Source organism: Triturus cristatus, chromosome 4_2, assembly GCF_964204655.1.
Source record: "Triturus cristatus chromosome 4_2, aTriCri1.1, whole genome shotgun sequence".
NCBI classification, from domain to species: domain Eukaryota; kingdom Metazoa; phylum Chordata; class Amphibia; order Caudata; family Salamandridae; genus Triturus; species Triturus cristatus.
In genome coordinates, this window is record NC_140586.1 from 728,436,848 (window position 1) to 728,450,348 (window position 13,501).

A 13,501-nucleotide genomic window follows, 5' to 3' on the forward strand; every position below is an offset into this window, starting at 1 on the left:
TGGCATCCGAGGAAAGGCACTAGACTGGATACGCTCATTCCTCACAGGCAGAACACAGGGAGTTAGACTCCCCGCCCTACCTCTCAGAACCAACAGAGACCAGATGCAGAGTACCCCAGGGATCCTCCCTCAGCCCCACCCTCTTCAACATCTACTTGGCACCCGTTGCAATCATCGTCAAAAACCACAGGCTCAACCTTGTCTCCTAGGCCAATGACACCCAGCTCATCCACTCCTTCACCAAGGAACCCAATATCACCAGGCACGACTTCGAAGAAGGGATCAAAGCCATTGCAACCTGGATGAAGAGCAGCTGCCTGAAACTTAACTGAAACAGAAGTCCTCATCCTCGGGTCCACCCCCTCAGCTTGCGATGAAACCTGGCGGCCCGCCACCCTCGGAAACCCACCCACCTTGATGGACCATGCACGTAACCTCGGCATCATACTTGACTCATCGCTCACTATGAACCGCCAGATTAACGCCGTTTCCTCGTCCTGATTCAACACCCTCTGCATACTCGGAAAAACGTTCAGATGTATCCCCTCCGAATCCAAAACAACAGTCACGCACGACCTCATCACAAGCAGACTGGACTACAGCAACACCCTCTATGCCAGAATCAACAAAAAACTCCTCTGCAAGCTCCAGCCAGTCCAAAATGCCGCAGCCAGACTAATCCTCGTCATCCCCTGGCACAACCACATCACCAAACCCCTCCGCGATCTCCACTAGCTCCCCGTCATTCAAGCTGCTCACGCACATGCATACAAGGCCCTCCACTACATTGGACCAGAATACCTCAACAATCTTCTCCCCTTCCACGCCCCCAAGAAAAACCTTCGATCAGCCGACCTCTCCCTGGCCAACGTCCCACAGGACCAGAGCGGGTGGAAAGTCATTCTCCTACCTCGCAGCCAAGACCTGGAACGACCTCCTCCTCCACCTCCAGCAGAGCCCTACACTGCTCCAGTTCAGGAAGGACCTCAAGACCTGGCTCTTCAGATGACCCCAACGGAGCCGCATACCCCCCCTTGCGCCTTGAGACCCTAATGGGCGAGAAGTGCGCGTTAAAATATCCTGATTGATTGATTTATTGATTGAGGGGCACCGAATAATCAGCAGCAAACCTTGTTTAGTTAGTCACAGTATCACACACACGGTACTAAGAAGAATTAACAATTTTAAGTTAAAAGTATTTTTTACTACTGGAACAATCAGTTTCTCAGTACATCTAAAACAACTACATAGATTATTATACAAACAGCAACGGGACACATTATAGCTGACAAGAATAAACTGAACATTTCTAACATTCTTAAAATGTCATTAAAATGTCATCTAGAACCTAACAACGCAATGCCTACTTCTATGCGCTATAATATGAGAGCATGAAAAACAGAGCAACTTGCAGTCTAGAGTTTCTAAGGGAGATGAGATACACTGCATACCTTGCTGACAGCAAAGGTTATCTTTATCAGTGGAGGTGTGAAGAGAGTGTTCCCTGCGAAGGGCAAACACCGCTGCAGCAACAGTCAGTTGGTCTTCCTACAGGTCCTGGCTTTATCAGCTCCAGGTTTTAGGCGATATGTATCATCTGCGAAGTGCGCAGGCAGCAGGTGAGATCGTTGCTGGCAGATTCTCAGATGATTATCTGGGCGAAGGACCTCTCCTGACAAGTGGTCAAGTGACAGCCCTTATATCCTAAATCTTATCAGAGATTGGAATTTCTGACGTAAGTTTAGGAATGTCTGACATAGATCATGTGCATCAAAGGTATGCGTTTCAGACATCATCTTATGTACATATCATGTAAAAGGATGTCAATTCAGACTACAATATTTTGGTTATATATCTGTATGTGCTCTTATCCAACCTTGACATGGTGAGGAGTGGACATCTGACCAAGACTAATGTCACCTCTGATTTTGTATTTGTCATTAATCAAAGAACTAGATGATATCATAGTTCCTTGAAAGATAGGGACTGGCAACATCCGTGTTACAAGTCAGACATGACAATGATTCTGCATAAATCAGGGAATATAGTGAAGTCTATTGTCTAAGTTAAGGAAGATGGTGGTCTCTGCGATCTAAGATGGGGTCCAGGGCTACATAAGATGAAATAGGACCTTAGGACTTTATGACAATGCATGTGAAGGAGGAATGCTCTCCTCCTCGAATCCAACCGAAATGGCAATGAATCGAGTGACAGAGGCCTGTGATGGAGAACTGCAGTTGCAAACATTTCAGCAGGGACGTGGCTTGGTCAGTAAAATTATGGGGGGTGAACTTCAGACTTTCCAGCAATCATGCTGGCATATAATGTAAAATGATTCTACAATAAGCAGAGCACATGAGTGTGGCTTAGGAGGCAGTGGAAAGGGAGACAAATGCAGATTCGTAGGAGTACTGAGTGAGAAAAAAACACAATATTTGTAAAACGACTAACATTTTTATGACTTTCAGAGCAGTGTGTTTGCATTTTTGTCCGTTTATGTAAAAACTCCAGGAAATCCGACAGACACCTCACCATATCCGGCTGAAAGCACCTGTACTCAACGTTTTACTAGAAATAACTTTTATTTGGGAGGTGTAACACCCCAAACCCCCCCCCCCCCTTTGAATCTACGTCCCTGCCTTTCAGTAGGATTCGCAAAGGGAATCCCACCTCAGTCATATGCATGAGAAAGGATTTTTGCAAATCCCACCATAGGTGCATTTTGTACTGTCACGGATTAGTATATCTGCTGCAGTGCAAAATAAGCCTTCGGCTCAAATTCATAGAAAGACTTCAATTGTGTGCACATTTTACTTTTTGCAATCCCTTTCCATTTTATGTGCAGCTACAAGCAATACAGAGCTTAGGACTCAGATAAAACATTGACTTTTAAATGTAATCAAACAGGTGGCAATACAACCTTTGAAAATAGCCAAGAGAGTTCCTGATACTGAAACTATCTTGTGTGTGTTTTTATGAATAACAAATACATGATGTAAGAGTGAATCAGAAGGGGAATGCCAGGTGTATACATCACATTATCAAAGCTAAGGGCCTGATTATGACTTAGGCGGTGGTGCACCGGCTTTGCGTCGGCACAGCACCGCCAAAGCCGCGCATGGTTCGCCCGCAGATTATGAGTACAACTCGAGTTGGGCAGGCTTTTCTTTTGCCGTTCGTTCCCACGGCTGAGCCCTGAAAATGGGCACTGCAATGGGAACGCAAAAGCAGTTCCAGCATGGCTTGGACTGTAAAGTTAATGCCGCGCTGGAATTTGGGGTGCATGCGAACAGGGGGTACATGCTGTGCCCTCCTGAATGCATCCCCATAGTGGCAGGGGAATGGGGGCCCTGTAGGGCCCCCTTTGTTTCCCCACCACCAGCCTTTTCTTGACATGCTCACCGCCATGGAAAGGCTTTCAGTGGGGAAACTCATAATATCCTCCGCGGACCGCGGTGGTCTCACCTTGCATTTCGTATACCCATGTACACTGCGCCACCTCCAAAGAACAGTTGTTCCCTGGTGCAGTCGGCTCAGCTGTGGCATTCAGAATGGCCACAAGAGAATAGGGTGGCCGCAGGACCGCCACCACAAGTCTGGCTGTCAAAGACCGCCAGACTTGTAATTTGCCCCTAAGGCGGTACATTCAGAAGAGGGACTCATCCCAATGCATCGTTTATCAATTTCATAGCATTAAAAAAATTCAGTATTTCGTTTGAGACAAAATCATATTATTATTATATTAACTTTAGAATAAAAAGTCACTCCTGTTTCTTCAAAAGTCAATGAATATTGGAAACATATATTAGGAAAGAGTTTTCTCAAATTTCAACTGTTTGAACAACAAAGCAACTGTCCCCACCCAAAAATATTTCTAAGCAATATAGTTCGCTTGAAGTCATTATTATGCACAAGAAGCATGCAGGCATCAGTTAACTTTCACAGCACAGCATAAACAATTAGAAGAAACAATTATTTGCATAATTGAAAACATGCAATGGCAATTAGTTCTGTTGCGCTCAAGTTGCTGTGAAAAATTTATTTTTTCAAAGAAAAAAGAGATTCGCGAGGCAATGTGAATTATGGTGGTTTTCCCATCCTAGTAATCTAACGATGCATGAATGTAATTAATTTTCTTCCAATCAAGTTTTTCAGGCTGTTCCACATCAAAAAAGAGAGACACATTAATCAGAAGAAGTTCATGTATTACCCAAAGCTGAAACATTTGCTTTCTGATGCAGCTAGTATATGGTTTAATTATATGTCCCAAAATGAGCATGGCAAGGCCAGTTCTCCCTGGGCCTGCCCAGTCAGCTTTGTCCTTGAAAACAAAATGTGTGACAGTGAGAACGAGACAGCTGACAGCTGGACCTCTTTCATATTCACAGATAATAACAGGATACATGCACAGCTGCCAGCAGCATGTTTCTGCTGCATTTTTTTTATAAAATGGAGGCTGGTAGTTTGCTCAGAGCCCTTGGGCAAGGTTCAGTTACATATGGTGAACTTGTCATCACGAAATTCTCCTTTGCCCCTGACAAATTGATGAGGGGCACTGAAAGGAAGCACTACACTTAAGCAGGTTTACTTTTTTTATTGTGCTCTTTTATTCATGACCGGATAAACAGAAAGGGCCGCATTATGATGTAGGGTGGAACACCTCCGACATGGGCAGAAAGTCATCTGACAACTCGTCGGAGGCTTTCCACCCGACATCAGAAGTTTCCGTCCGACCGCCATATTAAGATACTGGCAGTGTGGGTGAAACCCGTGGGGAAATTCCGCTCCACTTCCAACGCGCTCGAGGAGCCCATTGGGGCGGAGGGCGGATGGTAATCCCCAAAATGGAGGCGGTGCCTGCTCACAGGATTACGATGCATGTTTCACACAGCCTTTCTATGGCAGTCCAACTGCCATAGAAAGGCTGATAGAAAAGGACTATGGGGGCACCTAGCAGGGCCCCCATCCAGCTATTCCCCGGTGGCTTTCGCTATGAGGTCTGGGGTCATCTGTGGTGCCCCCAAGCATCCAAGCCCCACCATGGCAGGCACCACATTTTGCCTTCAACATGAGGCATCGAGGTTTTAAAAGTGTATTCTTTCTATTGAGCTTGTGCTGCAGCCCACAGCATAAGCCGCAATAGAAAACATACATTTTCCGACCGCCGTCGAGGCAGTCGCATCATAAAATAGGAAGTGGGAATGCTGACTCCTTGTAGGGCGGTCCCATTTCCACTCCGATGTCGGTCGGACGCTTGTCAAACCAACACTGTAATTGGACTAGCAGGGACTAACACTGGTATGTTTACAAAGTGGGATAGTAAATGAGGTAGCATAACCATTTTTGGCAATGGCATATCTACCCCCCACTGAAAGTGGTAATGTAGTCCAGAAGTTCACCTACAATTTGAGGGCTGTGATAGTGTCCAGGAGATTACCTTCTAGGACATCGAGCACATCTCGATAAATTTGGATCCCTGAGTAACAAAAAGTCTGGGGTGTCACCTGTGTCAAATACACATTCCACAACCCATTATGATGCATTGGGCATTCTTAATGAAAACTCAACACATCTCCCCCCTTACACAAACTGCACATATGAGAAATAAACAAGACCTATGCAACATACAATACACCTAAGAGTTACAAAACTTTAACAAGTGACAAATAAACAAGATAAATTCTAAAAAAGAAAAAAATTGACCTAAATACACAAAAAGATTAATAAATGATACATTTTTATGTGTGAATGCAAAGATTCATGTTAACTTGTAATCCTGCAACTTAACAGACACGGTTCGGTCTCTAGATGATCTTCTAACAACAGTTTTCATTGATTCTTTCACACTCAGAACATCCTGCATTCCAACACCTTGAAACACTGATATTTTCTTCTTGTTCCAACACCTGCTATTGTCTAGGGTCACAGCATAGGTTCCCACTTTTACTACCCTCTTGGGGCTGGAAAAGGGACTGCTTCCTTCTCTAGTACAAACTTTCCTGACCCTGACCATGTCACCCTCTTTCACCTTCAGCTCTCTAGAATTATTCCACACGTACGTGTCTTGAAAAGCCTATATCTTTCTCCCACTCACACCATCCAGGGTCTCCTTAGAAGGCATCTCCTTCTGCATCCAAATTCGGTTTAGTTTTGACCCTGGCACTCTTCCTTTCATCAAGATAAATGTAAATTGATACTTGTATAGCGCACTACTCACCCGCAAGGGTCTTAAGGCGCTTTTACAAATACTGCTGTGGAACCCATCCTGGCTTTCCCTGTGAGGTGTCCACTCCTGGGCACCCCCAAGGTGGAGGCCAGGCATCCTTAGCGTTGTGGGGGCCGTTGTGGAGATTAAGCAAGCTATTGCCCAGAGTGGGACTCCATGATTGGAATAGGCACCGAGGCGAGTGGAATTTTGAGCCCAAGACCCGCCGAGGCGGGGAATTGAACCCTGGTCCCGGGCCAGACCTCTGCATCAGGGTCTGCCGCTCTAACCATTGAGCCACACTTCTCCACTATATATACACGATAAAAGGTCACACTCTGATTTCTGCGTTAGGAGTGGTGAGAATGTTCTCACTTCCAACATCTAGTCTAAACCATTTACCCACAAATACTGACGGAACTTAGCAAGCTAGCGCCTCACGCTCTACCACCGAATAAGATCCCTCGGCACCCCTTAAACTCTGGCTTTCGAAAGCAACAACTTCATCCCTTCCATTTCTTCTTTGCATTAAGGCTGTCCCCTGCCCATGCTGGCTGGCATCAGAGACCACAATACTGGAATCCTTGGTATTGAATGGCTTGAGCAGAATAGCTTTAGCCACCACACTTTTATTGTCCTCAAACTCATGATTACACTCCTTTTCTCACCCTTCTTGAGAAGAGCACGCAGGGCATGTGTTCTCTCAGCAAACCTGGGTATGAATTGTACACAGAATTCCATAAGACCAATAAAGGACCACAATTGATCCTTGCCTTATGCAATAGAGGCTTCAACCAAGGCCTTCACCATATTCTCTTTTGGTTCCACACCTTTCTCCTCAAATACTCTACTTTCCATTTTTTGTTTTTGTTTTATATGGCGCAAACTTGACCCAAAGATATCAGGTATCAGAATGCTTTATATGAGCACCAGTTTCGTTACAGACGTACACATTCATTTTTCACCCCAAACATGCAGTTCATTTTTCTGCCTTCAGAGTAACACCCTTTTCTTGCAGATTTGTCAATATCTGAGCCCGTTTTTATCATTCTCAATTTTGTTCTCCACATACACCAACAGATTGTCATGAAAACAGGTACATGGAATCCATTAAGCACTGAAACACAACAGAAGCGGAGGCTAACCCAAAGGGCATTCTCTTGAATGGAGAGGCCCCTTCAGGAGTGATAAAGGAGGATAGGTGTCGAGAATCTCTATCCAAGATGACCTGATGGTAAGCAAAGGCCAAGTCCAAAGTAGAAAATACTTTGGTTCCTTTCACCAAAAAGCATTTGAGTGATGTTGGGTAGAGGATGACAATCAACCCAAATTTTGGAGTTCAAACCCCTCAAATCCACACACATACATAAACTCCAATTGGGTTTGCAAGCCAAACGACAGGAGAGAACCACTCTGAACCCTCAATGGGCTCTATTACGTCCTAAGCTCACAATTTGTCCAACTCTTTCAATAACTCTGGTCTGATCAACAATGGGACTCTTCTAATCTTGTGCACCCCACATATTCTGCCTGTTCCTTGAGCTGTATCGTTTGTCTGAACCCCTGAAACTTTCCCAATTTGTCTGTGAATACTTTACTGAATCTCATTTGCCATTCAAACTCTTACAAAGCCCACACAGCCACACACTCCTTCTTCAGGAGCACATGTTCATTGTTATTCGGATCCAAAATAATTTCCATATTGTGCTGTTCTAACCAACCCAATAAGGATTTTTTTTTCAACACAAACTTTATTGTATTTTGGAGATATAAACATTGCCGTCAGTTGGTGCATATCAATAAATCTTAGTAGGTTACAATAGCAGAGTAAGAGAAAAGCCAGTGTACAGGTTTAAGTATACAGGATTAAATGGTTTAATAACAATTGACAAACCAGTTAGGATAGTTCCAATTGACTGTCGAAAAATAAAAAGAATTAAAAAGGTCAATGCAATAAACTATCCAACATGAACAGACTAACCCACTTCCCAACCCCTCAAACTAGTCATCATCAATTTTGGATCATTCATGTCAAAAACCATACCTGTATCTAACTAGTGTTACAAGACTGGCTTGAACTCAAGGAAGGAGGCTGTCAGAAGAGGCAGGCGCAATGTTGCGAAATAGAAATCGGCCTAGGCAAAATATTATGTCTATATGTTGATGCAAGGCTGAGGTACTCTTGTAATATATGAGATAAATGTACCCAGAGAGGAGTTGGATTAGTCAATTTAAGAGTCAGAGGTATTCAAAGTGTTAAAGAACTCCAACGGGACATCCCCCTCCAGTGCTATAGGTCTTTTCCGCAAGTTCTGGTATTACCCGTGACATAGCGCACCACTCACTGCCAGACCCCATTTCTCAACTTCGTCCCGTCATTAAGAAACCATAGGCGTGGTTTGGGATTTCCAACATTTTGTTAGCAGACGCTTAGCCAGTAATAGTGCCAAATCTACAAAAGGATGCAGCATTCCAATGTATGTCAATGATTTAGCTTAGAAAGGTCTGATAGGGCAGCAGTGATGTGTGCCCAGTAGGAGGTCAGTATGGGGCAGTCCCATAAAATGTGTAATAAGCTGGCATCTAAGGTTTGGCATCGGGGGCTTGTTGAAGATTCTGTGGTGAACATGGTGTGAAGTCAGTACGGGGTGAGGTAAGCTTGGTGTAAAATGGAAAGCTGCATAAATTTAAACCGGGAGTTGCAGGAGATTTTCAAGGGGTATGCCATGACATTTCCACTCTTTGTCTTGGAGGTTTCAAGCTTGGCCCAATCCCATTTGGACCTTAAGGAGGTCAGAGGGACAAGTAAATGTGAGTGAATGCCACAGTAGAGCCAATTGACTAAGTGACAACCATGTCCCATTGTATGTAGTGCTTGGAGCAGTTTTGGGAGGTAGGTTCAATCCCTCCAGGTTGCCGACTGTTGCTACTCCACCATGTGTCCAAGGTTGCAGTCTACGCGCCATGAGAGTCCCCAAGGCAGTGGGGAGACCCAGGAGTGGTATATTCAGAGCATAAGGTACTTGTGGGGTGGTGTAGCGAACGGCCATCTTCCAATATGGGAGGGTGGCTCGCAGTAAGAGGAAGCCATTAGCAGGAAATAGGGAGTCTGATCATAAAATGCTGCAATTGAGCATGGGCATAGCGTAACCAATTTCAGACAGATTGTGGCTGGCTAACCAGTAGGAGAACCATTGCAGTTGCCCTACAGTACAGTAAGATTTGAACTTGGGAGCGCCCATTCCTCCTTTGTCAGGGCGGGAGTTGGAGCTTCGGAAGAGCAACCCTATGGCGGCCGCTGGCCCAGATTAGATCACTAATGAGAGTGTTCTGTATTTTAAAAATACAAGCAGGGACAAACACTGATATGTGTACAAAGTGGGATAGTAAATCAGGTAGCATACCCATTTTAGCAATGGACAATTTACCCACCACTGAAAGTGGTACTGTAGTCCAGAAGTTCACCTGCAATTTGAGGGTTGTTTTAAGAGGATTACCTTCTATGACATCGAGCTCATCTCGATAAATTTGGATCCCTAAGTAACAAAAGTCTGGGGTGTCACCTGGAGAGTCATGTCCCCGATGGCAAGGATGGTCAGTTGTAAGTGTCTTTCGAGGGAACATGCATCGGATTTATTGACATTGACCTGTAGGCCAGATAAAGGTGCAAAAACTGTGAACTGTCTAGCCATATCAACGAGGTTCATGCGGAAATCTTTATATGCTGATATGATATTAAACATTAATGAAATTGCGTGGGTTGTGGGTAAGTTGAAATGCCCCATTCACAGGCATCTTGTTGTAATTACTGTGCTAAGGGTTCTAGTTCTAAAACAAAAAGGAGTGGCGACAGCAGGCAACCTTGCTGTGTGTCGCAATGTATCATAGGGAGCAGAGGAGCTGTGCCCACCAAATGTAGGCAGGATGAATGCCAAAGTGTCTAAGGGCAGCAATCATAGCACCCTAACTTACTGTATCAAATGCTTGTCATAAGTCCAGTAACATACTGCCTGCCCATTGAAATCGCCAGTGCACAGTGTCTATGACATGGTGCAATCGACAGATAGTAAGTGAAGTATTATGATTGGGGACAAAGATGAATTGTCCATTATGAAGGAGTTTGGTAAGCATGGGAAGTAAGAGGCCAGCCAGGATTTTGCTAAGAATTTTGTATTCAGTAAGTAGAGAGGACTGTAAGAGGACATGTTGGAGGGATGCTTTTGAAGTTTTAATAAGGATCTGACCAGTGCTTATGCTGTGGTGGGGGGTAGCTACCTTTGACCAGTGAGGATTTATAGAGACCCTCTAATTGTGGGACCTGTTGGGTGCCAAATGTGGCGTATAATTCTTTGGGGAGCCCAGGGGTACTATTACAGGCTAGTTACATAATTGAGCATCGTGCTCCTCGGCCATCACTTTAGTGAGGATCACACAATCCAAGAAAACACTGATTTGCCTCTGAGTCCATAGCCGGGGGGCTGCATACAGAGCTGAATAGAAATCATGAAATGCCGTATTGATTTCTTTATTTTTTTTTTTATTGTTATGTTATATTATGTTACTGTCCATTTCTAAAGCGTACATTCACCAGACGGTCTCTTAGCACTAGGTAACTGATCGGCCTTCATCCCCACTTATTGGTAAGCCTGTCTGAAAAGCCATGTCTTCAGCAGTTTACTAAATCTAATAAGATCAGAAATGGCCCTGAGGTCCAGGGTCAGGCTATTCCATACTCGAGGGGCAATAACAGCGAACCTATGCTCTCCGATCCTTTGTTTTTAACAAGAGGGGATCACCAGAAAGTGAAGGTGGCTAGATCTAAGTGCTCTAGTAGGGCAGTATTTTATGATCCAAGATTTCACAAATGCGGGGTAATTCAAGTAAAAGCCCTTAAAGACCATACAACCATCTTTAAACATACTTCTCTCTGCGACTGGCAACCAATGAAGGTTCATGGTCACCTGGGAGATGTGGCCATGTTAGGGCAGATTGTATATCAGCCGGGCGGCCTGATTTTGAATTAGCTGGAGCCTGGGCAACAGGACTTTGAGAAGACCCTGTTAGAGCGAGTTAGCGTAGTCAATTCTGGACATAACTAAAAATATAGGGCCAGATGTATGACCGTTTTTTGCGGTCGCAGAGGGGTTCCAGACCCCTTTAAGACTGCAAAAAACGAGTTGTCCATGTACTATTCCTATTTTGCGAGTCGCAAATTATCTGCGACTCGGAAAATAGGAATAACGAGTCGCTATTAGGAAGGGGCGTTCCGTATGTATGACTCTTTTGCGACCGCAATTGCGGTCGCAAAACAGTCGCAGTTTACCACCCTTCTCAGAAGAGTGGTAAAGCACTCGCAAACGGGAGGGGGACCCCTTCCCCTTTGTGAATGCAGGGTGAAATATTTTTTAAGGGTGGGTACTGGTCCCAGGGACCACAACCTGCCCTTAAAAAATGAAACAAAAATGTTTCATTCTTTTTTTTTTAAATGCAGCCCGTTTTCCTTTAAGGAAAACGGGCTGCATTTAAAAAAAAACTGCTTTATTGAAAAGCAGTCACAGACATTGTGGTCTGCTGGCCACCATCCCTGTGAGGCTGGCCATTCCCAATGGGGTCGCAAATTGCGCGTGGCTCATGAATATTGATGAGCCTCGCATTTTGCGACCCCATAGGGAATCGCTAACAGTGTCTCCGACACTGTTGTTCATTGGATTTAGCTCCTCACAATTTGTCGCAAATTGTGAGGCGCTAAATCCAATGGTCGTACATCGGGCCATAATTACTTGGGTCAAAGCCTCCCTAGTAAGGAATTCTTTCATTTTGTTTATGCGTTGGAGCTGGCAGAAGCTAGCTGAGGTCACTGCTCCTACCTGCTGCATGAAGGATAGTTCCTCATTGATGATAACGTCCAAGCTTTTTACTGCCTTTTTGGGTGCGGGGGTCCCATCTCACTAGGCCAGAACGAGAGGTTCCAATGATCAATCTAACTTTTTGTGATGATTATCTCAGTTTTATCGGAGTTCAACTTCAGATGGCTGCTGTTCATCCAATCCCAGATGAACATCATAGTGTCCTGAAATTACTCTCTAGACGTGGGGCTATCGTTAATCGTGAATAGCAGTTGCATGTCGTCCGCATAGTTGAAAATGTTGATTTCCTTATTTTTGAGGGCATTAATCAAGGGGCGAATATAGATGTTCAAAAGGTGGGGGGACAGCGAAGAACCTTGAGGAACCCCACAATTCAGTTGCACCTCTGTGGAAGAGAAAGGGGGTAGCCTGACTGATTGAGATCTATCTCTCAGAAAGCCAGTTTAGTGCTGAGTCCTGAAAACCTGCGGCCCTAACCCGGTCAGCCAAGATAATATGGTCGACCGTGTCAACGGTCGCAGACAGGTCCAATAGGACCAAGGCTTGAGTATTGCCATTGTCTACCTCTTTACGCATGTCATCGACGACAGACATGATCACTGCTTCTGTAGAGTGTACCGGTCGAAGACCCGCTTGAGCTCGGTCCAAGAAGCCTCACTCTTCGAGGAATAAGCATAGATGGCGGGCTATTTGAGCCTCAAGTAATTTTGCCAGATAGGGTAAGAGAGAGATAGGCCGGAAATTTTTCATATCTGTGGGATCGGCTCCGCCTTCTTTTTAAGATTGGTCGCCTTTTTAAAAGACCTAGGGACCACCCCCAAATTAATGGATTGATTGAATAATAACAGTACAAGGTCAGGAAACCAAGTGCAGACTGCTTTTATAACCTGCGGGGGACAGATATCATTCGGTGAGCCTGACTTCACTTTTGACAATAGGTAAACTAGGTCCTCTTGCTATTCTTTTTATTAAACAGATGCTCAGCTGCACATCATAGGTACACAGAAACATCAGTTGTGTTCAGCAAGGTTGACGGGTGCATCACTTATTGTTAAAGCAGTCCTTCCAAAACAGCAGAGTTTCAATGATCCCGAGCACAATGGCATGTGCCGTATTGATGTCTATTTGGGAAGTAGCTTGAGTATTGTGGGGAGTAGGGATTTTGAGGATCGGGGTGCGCCTGGGTTGTGGTTTAATCGAGCGGGCTAGTAATGCCCCTGACTTATCGGCTTCAGTATGGGTCGTTTGCATATAAACCCTGTAGTCAATTACATGCAAGCGTTTCAACAGTTCAGCATATTCGATCCTGGCTTCTTGTAGTTTTTCCGCTTGTCCATTACTTTCTGTTGCTGCCCTCTCTAGGCGTCCCAGACTCTATTCCACTCGAATAAGCTCTCCAAGGGCCCCCAACACTGTTCCTATGGATGTC